The sequence below is a fragment of the Monodelphis domestica genome, chromosome 1, assembly GCF_027887165.1.
Source record: "Monodelphis domestica isolate mMonDom1 chromosome 1, mMonDom1.pri, whole genome shotgun sequence".
Lineage (NCBI taxonomy): Eukaryota > Metazoa > Chordata > Mammalia > Didelphimorphia > Didelphidae > Monodelphis > Monodelphis domestica.
The window spans coordinates 87,355,632-87,372,407 of NC_077227.1; the positions used below are offsets into that span (position 1 = coordinate 87,355,632).

Here is a 16,776-nt window from a genome sequence, read left to right on the forward strand (position 1 = left end):
CTAATCCACTCTCCTAATTGTTTTCACTTTTAGGGGTGAGTTCATCCCATTCATCTTCAAAATTATGATTGCCACTTGTGTATTCCCCAGCATCTTGGTATCCTCTCCTAGTTCTGTCCTTTCTTTTTTTGCTATATTCTTTTAAAACAGTGGTGTGCTTTTAATCAGTCATGACATCAGTGATGTCAAGATTTCTGTTTATTTCTGGGTTTTCAGGTAAACCAATAATTTTCAGATTGTCTCTTTGTGCTCTGTTTTCCTGATCTGTCATTTTTTCAGTGAGATATTTTATGTTTTCTTCTATTTTGCCAGTATTTTGACTTTGCTTTATTAATTCTTGCAGTTTTGCAAGATCATTGGCTTCCAATTCCCTAATTCTGTTCTTAAAAGACTGTTTTTTTCTTTTTGGTTTGGTCTATCCTGCCTTTCGTGGCTTTCAGTTGTTTTTCCAATTGGGAGTTCTTGTCCTTTAAACTGCTATTTTCTTTTTGAACTATTTCCCACTTTTCTTTCCAGAAGACTGCCATCTTCTTGATAAGCTCCAATTTAAATTCTTCTAGAGCTTGTGGACAATTTCCTTTTTTTTTTTCGAAGGTTTTGGTGCATTTATTTGTGTTTCCTCTTCTATTTCCTCTGTAGTCTGGGTTTTTCCCTGATAAAAATTATCCATGGTCAATCCTTTCTTCTTTTTTTTTTCTTGGTCTTGGGAAGTTGTTGTTCCTGGGCACTGTTTGTCATTACTATTGTGGTTTTTCCTTCCCTTTCCAGTTTAAAATCTGAGTGAGATGGGCAGGCTCTCTGTGTTTGGAGCTAAGGAGCAACGATTTTGACTGAGGCCAGGCCACTTCCGCTGTTTGCTGCCCTACTTTGTGCTATCTCCCTGTCAGTGCCCAAGGTATGAGCTCCTCAGCCTGATGGGGCCTCAGGTTTTACCTGCTCTCAGTGGAAGGTCCTTGGTGGTCTTAATCAGCTGCCAAGGACCCACAGGTGCCCCCTCACTCACTCTAGAGGTGCCCCTCACTCACTCACTGATTCTAGCACATGCTGGCTCTGACTCTGGCTCTATAGGTGGGGTGGTGAAGGGTGGATCAGTTTGTGTTTTGGTGGAAGCTTTTTCACCCCCTTATGGTGTGGAAATGCCCAAATACCCCCATACCTTCAATGTTGCGCTCTACTATATAGTCCCTTCATTCATATGAATTAGGTTTTTTTTTTTTTCTTGGCTTTTTGAGGTAGTCTGTATTGGTAGGTGGTGAGGAGAGGAAGAGTCCTGTGTCTAGACTACTGTCATGTTTACCCGGAAGTCTGTTAATTGTTAATTGATTGCAAACTCAGGTGATTGTAGCATTCAACAGGTTTAGGCACTGTAACTCTGGAGAAATCACTGTACCTAAATAGTTTCATTTCCCCAAAATGTGGCAACCTTGTTTTCTTGTAGCTGCTTTCAAATTCATGAAAGAAAGACAAATTGTTTTGAGAATTGGTGTTTCAGTAGCATAGGCTAAAGCAATTCAATCACAAAAGCATTGCTGCACTCATTTCCCTTTTCCAACAACCATACACCAGCTGGCATTATTATTGCATGTGTTTAAGTTACAAACTCTTAAATTCTAACTATGATTTTTATTTGGTAAATATTTGCATTTATACAAAAGATATAACATGTCTTGCTCTATACTAGGCATATTTGAGTATATATAGTATATTTAAATATGTCAGAGTTAATAACTGCAGATTAATATATGCAAATTAAATGATAAGATTATATAACTATGTGTTATATATTGATATTTAAACACTATAATTATTTAATTTTTTAGTCTTTTCTACTTATATTTGAGTCTTCATGGCCTAGTTGGGGTTTTCTTGGCAAAGATACTAAAATGGTTTGCCATTTCCTTCTCTAACTCATTTTATAGATGAAGAAACCAAGGCCAATGGGTTAAAGTGACTTCCCCTAGTACATGTCTGAGGTCAGATTTAAACTCACAAAGATAAGTCTTCTTTACTCTCACCCTAACACTCTATCCATTGTGTCACCTAGTTGCCTGTATGTCTGTATGCATTTATGTGCTTATAATTCATATATATTTGCAGGAGAGAGAGAGAGAGAGAGAGAGAGAGAGAGAGAGAGAGAGAGAGAGAGAGAGAGAGAGAGAGAGAGAGAGAGAGAGAGAGAGAATTTCATATATATTCTCTAAGTGTTAGTTTCTGTTCTGTTCTTCTTGCTTTGTCAGTTATTTTTTCTGTTGTTTCCTAGTTGTCTGTGATCAAGATCTGAGACCTGTCTGAGTAATCTTTGTATCACTATTTAATTCTAAAGCCAATACTCCTTTAAGAAGATTTACAGAGAAAAAAATTATCTTTAAAAATCTTTTTTTTTTAAATCACCTGTCAATGTTGGGGAAATTTTAAATTTTGTTCAAACTCCAACTGTGATAGAGGATCATTCAATTTGCAATTTTAGAGCTGGAGGGGATCTTAGCATTGAATCCAACCAATCTCATGGGACAAGTGTGGAAATATATTTCCAGAAAGTAAGTTTCCTAGTGTCACACAGCAAGCAAATAGCAGAGACAAGATTCAAGCTCACAATTTTGGACTCCAATTCAGCTCTCTTTTCAGTATACAGTTCTGATTCCCCAAGGTCATATAGCAAATTATGGCAGAGGAAGGAGAAATAAAAATAACTCATTTATACAGCACTTCATGTTTTATGGCAACAACCCTGTGGGTAGATAATACAAGTCCTGGATTACTCTTTTACGAAGGACCCTAGCCATGCTTTACTTCTCTCATGCCTAGACTCTCTCAGGGTATTTCTCCTTCTCTCCTCTTGCTTTCAAGTTCCCCCATAGGTGTTGTTTTCTCCAATTACAAAGAATGTAAGCATCTTGAGGGCAAGGAATATTACACTCACTTTTATTTGTATCTCCAGCACAGTTTCTGGTACATAATAAGCACTTAATAAATGCCTACTATCTGGCTCTCTATCTTTCTTTCTGTCTGTCTTTTCTGGGAAAGTGACCTTCAGAGAATCAAATGATTTGGGCCCATTGTCTCATAGTTACTAAGTGGGGGAACCAGGACTTGAAACCAGATTTCTTGACTTCCAGTTAAGGCTCTTTCTCCTTATTAGGTACCTTGACAACTAAAAGATGAAGAACAGAATCAAAGAATTCTAGAAACTTAGAGTCTGGTAGGGACTTCATGGTGTGATGTTAACCTTAATCTATTTTTTGAATAACAGTTGAATCTTCCTATTTGCTTTTTCCTCTAAGGAACCACATGGAGTTTGGGGGGGGGGCAATAAGCCCAAATAGCCATTAGAGATGGAAGATAATAGCTTATCTGGTCACTGCCTTTTTCTCATTAGTAAGACATATAAGGCTATATTCATAGTCTGTGTACTTATAGAGATTTGTGGACAAGAGAGGTATAAAATATGAATTTAGCTTGTCTGCTCCTAATGGAGTTACAGTACTAGAGTGCATTTTGTTGCAGTCAAGGATAGAAATGCTTTGGGAAGATAGCTTTGCCAGATGAATCTTCAGAACATGGATGTCAAAGTGACTTGCCTGAAGGCATGTAGTAGGTTCTCTGGGTACTCTGAAAATGCCTTCTCTAATCACAGGATAAAGGGGTAAATGAAATTGCAAATGACTAAAGCACAGACTTGTAGGACATAGTTCTTGATGTAGGTTTTCATGTCTGAGAAGCAAGCTCTCCCACTCTGTCCCTGTCTCTGTCTCTTTGTCTCTGCCTTTCTTTCTCCTCCCCTCCCCCCTTCATTAAAAAGCAGCAGGAGTCCCAGAAGGATAAAGAACAGGAAAATACAGGCCTTCTGAGGTCTTCTCAACTTTTCCACAAAGTTCCTCCCATCTTTTCTTGGGGCATTTGGTTATATCTCACCAGCTAAATCTCTTTAACAGCTGAGGATGCTATGGGACAGAGGTGATGAATAGATGGGTTAGGTTTTGACTTAATATAAAGGAAAATCTTCCTTTAACTGGAGATGTCCAATAGTGGATCTGGATGCCTTGGAAAGTAATGAGTTCTCCATCATTAGACATCTTTGATATTAGGCTGGATAATCATTGTTCAAGGATCTTGTAGAGGGGGATTCTTATCCAAAACCAGACTGGACTGGAAACAAGGACCATTCCAGTTTTTGAGAGTTTATGAATTTGTGAATACCTCAATTTGAGGTCCTGCCTTTATTGTATTGAGAATTAGGATCCATGCATAGATTTCTGGGGGCCTGGAACTTAGATGGGAAAAACATTATATCTTTATTTTCAATAACCCTTAAACTGGAATTTATCATGTCTTTTATCTCGGAAGGTAGACACCAAAACATTCTGAGAAGAGGTTCATAGGCTTTTCCAGGACTACCAAAGGGATCATGTCCCCAAAAGTTAAGAACTCTTTAGACTAAGCCATAGGTAGGTATCATCTGAGGAAGACACAGATCTTACGCATAAACATATTGCCTCACATTGACATTATTCAGTTGTTTTCAGTCTTTCCAAATCTTCTTGACCCCATTAGTGATTTTCTTGGCAGAGGGATTAGAGTGGCTTGGCATTTCCTTCTTCAGTTCATTTTAGATGAAGAACAAACAGGGTTAAGTAACTTGCACCGGATCACACAGCTGTCTTAAGTGTCTGAGATCAGGTTCAGACTCAGAAAGATGAGTCGTCCTGACTCCAGACCTGTACTGTATCCACAGTTCTACCTAATTGCCTTTGCCCCACATAATAGGTAGCATATAGTGGTGCCTTGGGTATAGTTGGTGTTCAAAAATCAGTGAATAAATAAGAAAACAGTGAATGAATAAAAACGATGTAGTTGGGGAGGGTAATTTTTTAAAGGACTTGAAGCTATTTGAGGTAGAATACTGAGAGACTGAGATAGAACTGGCAAAATTATTCAATGAAATGACTTGATCCAGTGAGATAATGGATATAAGTATTTGTAAACATAAAATTCTATGTAAGGGTAATGAAAGAGGTTCTGTTTGTTTGCTTGCTTGTTGCTCTTTTAAAATGGCAAAATGACTATTGCTTCCTTCTGAGTTTTTCTTTTTTATGTGGGACTTCTATAGTCATCCAATTTTTTCTTACAATACAAATAGACTTTGCATATTGCCAAAGTCCTTGCAATTCATTATGGCATCCCAAAGGCAATTCAGATATGAAATCTGCTGCTTGTACTTCCTTATTTGTGTGAATTCTTTCTCTTCCAGACAGATTGCAATCCCTGCAGCCTTCTCCAGAAGGGGTTAAACCAGAATCTCATAGGATAATGAGGTGGGGAGGGTAATTTCACAAGACAAAGGAAATAGTTTCTCAGGATGTGGTGAACTTGCCTAAGAAAATTTATCAGCAAGAGCAAATCAGGGCAATGACAGGGAGTTCAGATTAATGAAACCAGGATTGTTTCTGGTGCTGTGCATTGTCATTACTTTGCAAATCTATTTCTATCCATTTTAAAGCTGTTATGATGAAAAATTAGATGAGGAGAGATGCACAGAGAGGAACAATGGGAGTTTTCCAGGTAGGGTCTCATTATCAGAAGTCTTTTTCCCCAAAAAATCATTTATACAGTGATAGTTTAAAATGCACAAACTACTAGCATTGACTCTGGCTCAGTGTGTTTCCCAAGAAAGAAAAATTGAAACTTAAAAGGTAAAAACTTGATGGGTTTTGTTTTTGTTTGTTTGTTTGGTGGTTGTTTTTGTTTTTGATATCAAATGGATTTGCTTTAGATTGTTAGAAACCTTAAAAATCTAATCTTCAAGGCAGCAATTTTTGGAGTAGGAAGGTAGAACAAAGGAGAGGATATAGCTTCTTCTATAAATCCTTTTAACCACTGAAAACTGACATACATCTGGGGCTTACCATTCATGTGAAGGTGATAGATTTGGCATTGGTGATAAATTTGGCATTGCGCCTACTGAGACAATTTTATTGGGCTTAAAAAAAACCTGCCATTTTAAAAAGCGTGCCCATTTTTCTGCTTTAGAGCGGATATATCTCTTTAATTTCTTATATGGAACCTTGTCAAAGAATTATAGAGTATTAAACCTGGAAAGGACTTTTTAGATCATGTATTTCAACATCTTTGTTTTTTATATAAGAGGAAATGGAAGTCCAGAGATCTCAGACTTAGAATATATCTGATGTCCAAGTTCTCAGAGCAAGTGAGGGTCCTTTCTGGAACTTGAACCTTGCTTGCTTGTTTTCTCCACTGTTCTTTCCACTTTGCCATACTTCCTGTCTTGTCTTCACTTAAATGCAGTAATTTACTCATGTTGGATCTTGGGAACTATTATAAATTGGAAGGGTCCTTAGACATCATTTAGTTTGAACTCGTTTTATGAAATAGGAAACTACACCCCAATAGTTACAGTGATTTTGTGCCCACATGTAGGTACTATGATTGAGCCAGGATTCAAACCCTACTCACTCCAAAGCCTGTGTTCCTTTTCTTTTCAGACATCAAGGGAGTAAAGGGAAAATAACTAGTGAATGACTAGCTATCTTCAGGCTCATATTCTTCTGCTCTACCATTCTCTAGGACTATGTTCTCACATTAATGACCCTTTAACACTTTGCAATGTATTCTCTAATGTGCATCAACTCCAACACCTGCTTTTCTATCCCAAAATAGTCAAATACAGTACCATATTATTGAGACTGCAATAGCAACTGGTATAGTTCTCATCATCTCATGAAAAATACCATCTCCAGGAAAATCAACTTAGAAAATCTACTCTCTGATTGCAACATAACCTCTCATTTTCTTCCAGTTATATTATACTTCTTTACCTTCCTTGTGGTCTCTAGTTCTTTATTATCCCATATTATCTCTGTGTCCCCTCATCTACAGTTTCACTTGTTTTCAAATTGTTGATTGTCCTCAATGGCCAATCACTTTAATGTTTCATTAATTCCTCCTTAGCATCTATTTCCTGTCTTTCCTACTCCTGGATACATATACTTTCTGATGTTGCTGACTTGTCAATCAACAAAGTTTTAGTGACCTTCCCCCAATAGATTTGCTTGTCCTCAGGAAGCCAACTAAAACTAGAGAAAGGCATGAAACGGAGCACAATATACCTATAATAATTTATGGTATACAACTTCATCTGTGTTCTATGCGCAATTCTTATTCTTATTAATTCCTTATAACTTTATCTAGTGACTATTCCTAGAAATTTTTTTTTCCCAAACTCACAATCATACCCTAATGATGAATATGCACTGAAAAGGGCATGCAGAGAACTCTTCAGAGTTCTTTACTAGAAAGTCAGAGATACTGGGACAGAGCTGCTCCCTTCTTCCTCTCCATGCACCTGAGGACATTTTTTCACATCACCTGTCTCTTCCCAGCAGCCCATTGGGTCCACTTCTTCCCTGCCCTGTCTAGGGGTAAGACACTATCGGGAGGCAGGAGGAAGTGGGGAGCAAAGCATGGCACTTGTTTTGGGGGTGAGGTGGAAGCAGGGCCTGCTACTCATCTTTAAAGGTTTTCCACACTACTATAAGTCCTCATCTTCAACAGTAACTTTAGTGTGAAGCTATAACCTTCCTCCAACTCTCTTCCTTCAGACCTCAAAATCTCTCAGAATCATCACTCATTCTTTCCTCCTTTCTTATGGAAGAAAAACACTTCTACTTTGAGGCTTATCTTTCTACATGAAGCCTTAATTCCATCCCTGCTTGCCTTTTAGTATTTTGCGTCAATAAAAGAAGGCAGCATGGTGAAATGGAACTGCTGGATTTGGAGTCACAGGAGTTCAAATCTAGGTCAAGCGATTATATGACTTTGTTCAAATCATTTTACTATCTGGGGTTCAATTTCTTGATCTGTATAACATAAGGGTTGGACTAAGATCTATAAGATATCCTTCTAGCTCTAAATGAATGATCCTATTCTCTCTGACTCTGTCTCTTTCGGTTTCTCTATCTCTCTCTTCCTCCTTCCCTCTCTCTGAATGTGGGTATCTGTCTATCTCTGTCTCTATCCTCTGATACTATAGGAAAATATTCTGTAATTTTATCATTAGTAATTACAGATATCTTCTCTATTACAAATGTGATCAAAAGACTGAAAACATAAAAAACTTTGAAGGAAAAATGATTGAGATAGGTGACAGCTATAAATCCTAATGAAGCCTTCATTGACCCTTTTTTTCTTATTAAGCTACTATGCAATTTTGCTCCCTCCTTGACTTTTAGACTTCTTGAAAAACTCTTATACCTGCTGCCTCTATATGCATTGTGACCCACTCACCACAACCCCTTGAAATCCAGCTTTCCTTACCACTGATAGACTGAAATTGCTTTCTCAGAGGACACTAGTGAGCTCTTAATGATCTAGTCCCATGACCATTTTTTCCCAGTCTTCCTATTCCTTTATCCATCTGTAGCATTTGAGACTCTTGACCACCCTCTCTTTTTGGCTACATTTTCCTATCTTGATTTTAAAGACACTATGCATAATAATGTTTTTCTTCTTTCCTTAACCATCTGCCCATTCATTTGAGTTTTTCTCCAGGGTCATGGTGTATGAACCCTTTCTTACAGATGAATTTCCCAAAGAGTTACATTCATGTTTGTTGTTTGTTTATTGGTTGGTGGTTTATTTTGAGAGTGGTTACCCAGGCTCGAAGTGTAGCTGAGTCTAGTACCAATTGCTCATTGATTAGTTGAAAGAATCTGTTCTGTTTGACCTGTTCTATTTCTGCTCTAAGGTTTATTCTGAGTCTGAGATTCTGGGATTCCTTGATCTTTTCCCTAAAATCAGTTTCTCCATTTTACTTAATTTCTTCTTTCAGTGATATCAGTCTCCCATGTTCAAAACCATGGGATTTTGACTCTCCCCTTTTCCTCATTTCTCATGTTCAGTCAGTGGCCATGTCCTGTAGACTTTGTTTCCTTAATATTTCTCACATATGCCCCCTCCTCCATTCACCCCTGCTACCTCTCTGATTCAGGCCCTCATTACCACTTAACTGGCAGTCTGTTAAAATAATCTCAGTCTACTGGTCACTGTTCTCTTCCTCTTCCAAGCCGTCCTTCCTAAATGCATTTTATGTTTGTTGGTTCTATAGAAACCATCTAGAAGATGGATATTATATCTTCATTCAACTCCAAAGCAAAGATGTACCTTGTTGCCTTAGTGCCTCCCTTTGAGTAAGAAGCAGCAACTTTTCTGAGAAATCATTAAATTAGAAACCAATGTTGAGGAAGAAACTTTATCTGATCTAGTTGTACCATAAACAAGTGGCTGTGATTATGACTCCAGGGGAGTAGTTGAGTTTGCTTTTTTAGAATCGAGCTGGACTAAAGTATTTAAAAAACAAGATTTCCTGCAGTTTTTATTTGTTATTGTTGTAGAAAGATAGTTTAAAATGAAAAGAAGAATTTCTTTTCTTTAATTACATAACATTTTTCTTGGCTGTTCCATATCACTTATGTTGCCTCTAGCTATTTTTTCCCAATTGCCATTTTACTTTTATTTAGCCAGATTTACATGTTTTATGACTGAAATATTCTCTTACAGGCAGCTAAATGCTGCAATGGATTTGATCCAAGGAAGTTATTTAATTGCTGTCTGTCTCAGTTTCTTCAACTATAAAATGAGGATTCAGTTAGGTAGCACAGTGGATAGAATGTCAGGCCTGGAGTTGGGAGGACATGTGTTCAAATTTGGCCTCAGTCACTTTAACTGTGTGATGCTGGGCAGGCCATTTAAACTCTGTTGCCCAGTCCTTGCCACTCTCCTGTCAGAATTGATACTAAGACCAAAGGTAAGGATTTTTAAAAATGTAAAATGAGAGTCATAATTGCATTTACCTCATAGGGTTGTTGTGAGGATCAAATTAAACAATATTTGTAAAGCACTTAGTATAGTGATTAGAACATTGCTAGTTGTTGTCTTTTGTACTTGAAGAGGACCAAAATGACATCACTGGTGATGCCTTTTTCCTTGCATATAAATTGGATTCAAATTAAGCAGAGTTGCACAAAATCATGTCTTCCAGTCATTGAAATTCAATGACAATATAAAAGTCAAGACAATTGGTGAGGCCTTGGGATACAGCGTGTGACCTTGGCATCTTCAATGTCTAACCAAGCTCTAAGTACTCCTTTTTCATGGCCAATTATTCTTATCTGCCCCTTCTTCCAGGGAAGACCCCTAACAAGACCATTTAGTGGAGTGTGGTCACCTCTCATGCCATAGCTTCTTGGAGTAACAGATGAGAGCTGGATGATAGGTAGACAAAACTGAAAATGACTGAACAACAATATTATATTTATTGGTTTACCTAGTACTTTTAGGGTTGTAAAGTACTTTGTACTGCTGATACAGATTAGTCCATTATAGCCTTTGAAGTTGGAATCAAGGTTCCTATTCTCTGTAATTAGGAGTCTGGTTACTTTTGAGCTTCCTTCCTACTTACCATTAATATTATACTAGAATTTCTTTGAGTATTCATGATGATACATAACTATTACAAGTGGTTTTATTGGTGAGATTGAATTGGTTCTATTAGGAAAAGAGGTATTCATGGAACAACCTTCCCCCCTCCCCAAAGCCCTTTGCATGGTTTAGTATAAGTAGTTGTAAAGATTCAATTACTTCTATTACCTGGTTTAATTCAGGCCCAATTCTAAATGAACTGTGGTCTGGGCAATTTTAATTAAGTTACCTATAAAGAGATTTTTAAAAATCCTTAAACCTTATAATAATCCTTATATCCTTATAAATAAAAATATATTTTTATATAAACAAATTTCTAAAAACATAGTGATAGTTGGAATAATCAGTAGAAATATATGTGAATATGTTTATTCCACATTTCATCTATTTAGTAACATAGCGTGATGTATAGTATTAACCATGACATATTGGTAGAAGAAAATGTGAGGGTACTTTCTGCATATATCTAATTGATTTTGCATTTTCAAAAGAAAATACAAAAATAAGCTTGTTTGTAAACAGTACTTAAGCTTGTGTAATCAGGGATGTTGTAAGAATTAAAGATGCAAGTCCCTTCATTGAAGAGGTTCATTTCCTTTTTAAGACTGGATATTAAATGTCTCAGTAAAGGTAAAGATTTTTCCATTTAAGTAGCTAGAAAGAGACTAATCTTCAAGTACCAAATCTTTATGAGTGGTACAGATCCCATTCTATTCCACGTGACTGTTGGTTCAGAATGTTTTGTTCAGGCACTTGAATATCTATTATGTTAGCATATTATATAAAGTGTTCTACATTTTTAAAAACTGTGAATAATAAAGGATATTTTAAGTTAAATCACTTTGTAAAGAAATTATTTTTAAAAAAAGTATTTCTTAGTCTAGATAAAGATAAAAAATGAAAGATTTTGGAATATGTTTACTTTGTGTGAAAGGCCTCAATCAAGGACATTTTGGTTATTGAGTCATTTTAGTCAGTCCAACTCTTCATAACCCCAAATCAAGGAAGTACCCCATATTTAAACAATGACTCTTCCAAACAGAAGGCTAAGTTAGAAGCATATAGCACACATTTTCTAATTGAAAGTATGGCATTTAACCATAACATATACAAAGATTAAATTAAAGCATCTTCCTGATCAGCAAACTCTGAGGCATCCATACTGTAGTGATCCAGAAATGTGGCTTTTCTGAATGGATCTAGATTGATGCCAAAATTCTCTAATGAAATCCACCTTCTCACTGGCTCTGCTTTATAAAGAGGGGGAAAGCATGATTACAAAACTCTCCTAGTGGGAATTTGTATGGAAACCTCAAATTTGTTTAATTTCTTGAGTTTAATAATAAAAGACGGATACAACTTTGCTGATCTCTCTGATTGTAGAATGAATTTAATAGTAATCATCTGTTTCTGTTTGTTATTGCTCAGCTACTTAGTTCCTTAGGGGCAAAGGAAAATGTCTTTCTTTGGTGTTTTTTTTTTCCTCTTTGGATTGCTTCATCTATGTTTGATATCTTTTTCAGATTCTGTTGCAGCATCATCATTATGTTGGATACACATAACAATGGCCAATTTAACAAATGTAATAAGCATTTGTTAAGCTCTAAAAATGAGCACAGCATGGTGTTAGATATCTGGGATTCCCAGATGAATTAGCGACACACACAGTTCATACTCTTAAAGAGTCTGCCATTTAGTAGAGGAGCCTAATAACACCCAGTTACACTGTACTTTACAGTCCACTAAAGACTCCTCTTCACAAAAACCCTGCGAGGGAGGTTAAACAAATATCATCTCCATTCTACTGATGAGAAAACTGAGTCTCAGAGGAATTGTGACAAGTGACTTTGTTGATCATGATTAGGGGAGACGATGATGGCACTGCCTTCTACCCTGTTTGGGCTTCATCTGGAGTTTAGTGTTTGATTCCAAGGGTCACCTTTTAGAAATGACATTGATAATAGGCTGGTGAACATTGAGGAGAGAGCAACTAGGATAATTAGAGGATTTTAAATTATGTCATCTAAAGATCTCTTGAAAGAATTCTGTATGTTTGACAGGGAGAAGAATACTTTTATTGAGTGAAGAAAAGGGAGGAGACATGATATCTGGCTTCAGGTAATCGTAGATCAGTTACTTTTTGCAGAACTTCAAAGAGTTTTCACTTCTGTATCTATGACCTTATGATACTGTCTGGAAGATGAATTCAACCAGGAATTCCCCAGAGGGGAAAACCAAGCACTTTGGATAGGGAGGAAAATTATAGGTCTTCCTAAAGAGGTAACTTTAGGCTTCTGATTCAGTTCTATATAATTCAACCAGAAACGTAAAAAAAGAACTGGATTTGGAATTATAGGTACAGGTTCAAATCCTAATAAACATTATAAACTCTGTGATCATATGAGAAAATTCACAGGGCAGTGAACAGGGCACTGGGCCTGGAATCAGGAAGATCCAGCCTCAAATATTTCCTAGCTTTGTATACCCTGAGGCAAGAAACTTAACCTCTTTGGCCTTAGTTTCTTCAAATTTGAAATTAGGAAAATAATAGTACCTACCTTTCGTTTTTGTTGTGAGGATCAAATGAGATAATTTTTGTAAAACTCACCTATGTCTGCCTCCGGTTCTTCATTCATAAAATACTGAAAATAATGTGCCTACCTCTCAAGGTTGTTATAAGGATCAAATGAGATAATATTTATAGCAAGCACTTAGCACAAAGCATGACAATGAGGTACTATGTAAATAGTTGTGCCCTTTTACTTCCTTACCTCCAACTCATTTAACTTCTCTGGGTCTCATGTTCTTCTGTAAAACAAGAGTCAGACAAGATCATACCTAGGGTCTTTTCCATGTATGAATCTTTGTTTTTATGAAGAGAGGTGATGCTGTGTGTTAAGTATTAAGGACAATAAATATGAGAACAATCATTGGGTTCAAATGGTTTATAGGCTACTAAGGGAAAACAGCATGTAAACAGACAAAAAAGAGGGGAAACCCTACTTCTTAATGATTAGAATTACCCAGAAGTAGAATGGAGGCTACCTCAAGAGGATGATACTGCCTTTTGTTGGAGGCTTTTGAGCAAAAGCTGGATGACTATTAGTTAATTATGATATAGAGTCTTTTGTTAAGGTATGTAAGGTTGGTTGTACCAAATGACTGTGAGATTCCTTTCAATTCTGAAGTTCTGGACAGTGTTGGAGCCTAGAGTTAAAGCCAGACTTTCTCCAAGTCCAATATATTTTCCCTTATTCTATCCTGTATTAGGCAGTATGGAGATAGCAACTAAAGATCAGTGGGTCTTTTATGACCAGCACATCCTACTTGTGAACTTCAACACATCATTTAAAATATCAGCCATCCCAATTAACACTGCTCTTTTTAGCTAGTCATGTAGTGAGAATATTTTTTTTTTCTGTGCTAAGATCCTTATTCTCTCCCATAATGTTGAAATGTAGTAACTCAATAGGTTCTGCTTGCCTCTTAGAGGTATGTTGGGAAGTGTGAATTTTTAGCCAAGGTATTAGATCAAATTGAAGAGATATTCAACTGGGGGAGAGCCAGGATATTGGAGAACTTGAATTTGGACTGAGGTTTTAAATGAGGATTAGTTACTTTGATTTTCAGAATGGAAGCATAGAAGAGGGTGGAAGAAACTATACTGAAGACAAAGAAAAGCAGTTGAAATCAGGCCATATCCCCAAGTGAGTCACTGGATAATCCCACCAGATTTTTTTTTCCTTTTGTCCTCAACAGTACTTTGAACTCTAAGGAAGCCAGGATGAGGGACTGGCAGAAATGGGCAAGTGTTTTCACTGTTACCTACTTATACACGAATGGACATGTTCACTTAGAGAAAGAAGGGGAAAAAATCTTTTGTACTCCCCTTCTTGAAAGAGGAAGGCCTTTACATAGTTTACTGTTATCCCATGACCTAAGGAAATCCTGCCACCTGTATTCTAGATCTCTGCCATTCTCTTTGGGGGGGATCAAGGGAAAGAGTTCAGACTTGTGAATTGCCAGCATGGAATTTCCCTCTGACCATGAAGGTAAACAACTTATTTATTTAACTGTAAAGTTAAGTGACTTGCAGATACAACCAGTATGGGGCAGGACTTGAGGGCAGGTCTTCCTGACTCAAAGGCTGTCCCTCTGTCTTTTATCACTTTCATGGTTCAGTCATTTTTCAGTTCTGCCCAACTCTTTGTGACCCCATATGAGGTTTTCTTGGCAAAGATTCTAGAATGGTTTGCCATTTCCTTCACTGGCTCATGTTACAGATGTTCTCAAATAGGCAAATAGGATTAAGTGACTTGCCCAGAGTCATGCAGCTAGGATCTCAGAGTCATTTGGCATAACTCATGCCTTAACAAAAGACTCTATATCGCAATGAACAAACATTCATCCAATCAAGCTAGCTTTGAGCTCAGGAAGTCTGGCACTTTATTGTACCACTGAATGACCCTGATACCACAGTATTTCATCTCTGTCAATTTAAAAGGACTTTTTGTTTTCTTATAGATTCAGTAAATACAATAGAGTTAAAAATGAAATCTATTTTAAAGTGGTCACAATTTTATCGTTAAAGCTCTTAGGACCTTAGTTCTTAGTGAGGTGCTGAAAGTCAGGCTCACAGACATCTGATCTTGATCTTTTGAAACTGGTCAACAATATGAGAAATCAACACATTGTCAAGCCAATAAACAACAACAACAAAATCTCCTCTGACTTTGGATTTAGGGAATCTGGATTCAGATCTGAGCTACACCTGGGGTAAGAGGAAACTCTCCTAACTTATCTATAAGGCTCCTAATTATGATCTAGATAGCAGGTTATAGGAAGGGAGAAGGATTGGGAAGTCTTAGGGCATACTTAATATGAGTCAGTAGTGAAAGAGAAAATGTTAAAATGCTAATAAAGTCAGTTTACATAAAGGGAAGTATAGAATCCTGAATGTGGGAAGTGAGAGTCTCATTGGTTTTTTGGTTTTTGCCCTGTTCAGACTATATCTATTCACATTCTGGTATTATTTTTAAGAAAGGATATTGTTAAACTAGTAGTGGAGACTGTGTAAAGGAAGTCAGCAAAAATAGTGAAGGGCCTTAAGATTATATGTCAAGATTGGTTGTTGAGATTGGAGATGAGAAGATTTTGGGGAAAAGGGGTTGTATCAAATGACAAATGTCTTCAAGAACTTGAAGTATTAAACTGTGAAAGAGAGAGAAGATCTGCTCTGCTTGGCCCAGAGAGTAAAACTAAGAGCAATAGTGGAAGGTGTAGAAGGGCAGGTTTTGGTTCTACATATAAGAAAATATGTTCTAAACATTAGAAGTATCTGAGGGTAGAATGAGCTGATGTTCTACTGGTCTTTTCCTTTCCTGTTCACTACAGATCTTCAAGCAAAGACTGAACAATCCCGTTTTGTAGAATGGATTCTTAGGTGTGGATTGGATTTTTTCATTAGTGTAAAACATTTTTTTATTAGCCATATTGCCAAAAGAAAAATAAAATGGAAAAAAACCCCTCTATACTCAATTTATCAGTGTGAGTTAGATTAAAAATCATGTGAGGTCATTTACAAAGCTGAAGATCAGATTTTTCACAGCCTAAGACTGGATACGTTTCTCGCTTTAAGATGCCAAGCTACATAATAATAATATTAATAATAATAAAGAATGGCAAGTCATTTAACCTCTATTTGCCTCAGTTTCCTCATCTGTAAAAAGAGGATAATAATAGTACTCACCTCCCAGGAATGTTGTGAAAATCAAATTAGATATTAATTGTGAAGTAATTAGCATGGTGTTAGGCCCAGGGTAGGCATCATAAAAACACTATCAGCAGGAATTCTGTATTATTAGAAGTCTAGAAGTAGTTATAGAGCACATATAGTGTAAACTTCTGGGGCTGAGGAGATGCCTTCCAGATGGATCATAGGTCTACACCTGCAATGAACATCAAGGCCTTTCTAGTTTTTGTTTTTTGTTTTTTTTAAAGCTTGGGGTTTGGGGAAATTGAGTAAATAACCCAAATTGGCACAGATAATGTCAGAGGTTGCCTGTGTAGCCCCCAAAAGTAGAGACTTCTGCTAAATGCCCTATTGTAGCTTCCAAAAAGGGCTGATTTTCTATATGATCTAATGAGAAGCTTTGGAATGACTTTGGCAAGGAAAAAAAAATCAACCTCTTTATCCTGTCCTCAAAGATCCTTCCAACCATTAAAGGAAAGAAATAAGCATTTATTTAGCAGTACCTACTATGTGCCGGGCATTATACTGAG

General features: G+C 36.9%; 1 protein-coding gene across 9 annotated transcripts in view; it reads left to right on the forward strand.

Moving 5' to 3' along the window:
- The window catches only part of CHST15 (carbohydrate sulfotransferase 15), a 133,266-nt gene that overhangs the window by 20,445 nt on the left and 96,045 nt on the right, over positions 1–16,776 (forward strand). For 3 of the 9 annotated variants that reach the window (XM_016427894.2, XM_056802817.1, XM_007478847.3), the window contains exon 1: positions 12,681–15,270. The exons of 5 other annotated variants lie outside the window; for them this stretch is intronic. The gene's annotated coding sequence lies outside the window, so the exon portion shown is untranslated. Of the gene's footprint in view, positions 1–12,554; positions 12,613–12,680; positions 15,271–16,776 lie in introns of those variants that run through there. One more of the 9 variants, XM_007478844.3, reaches the window with a different exon arrangement.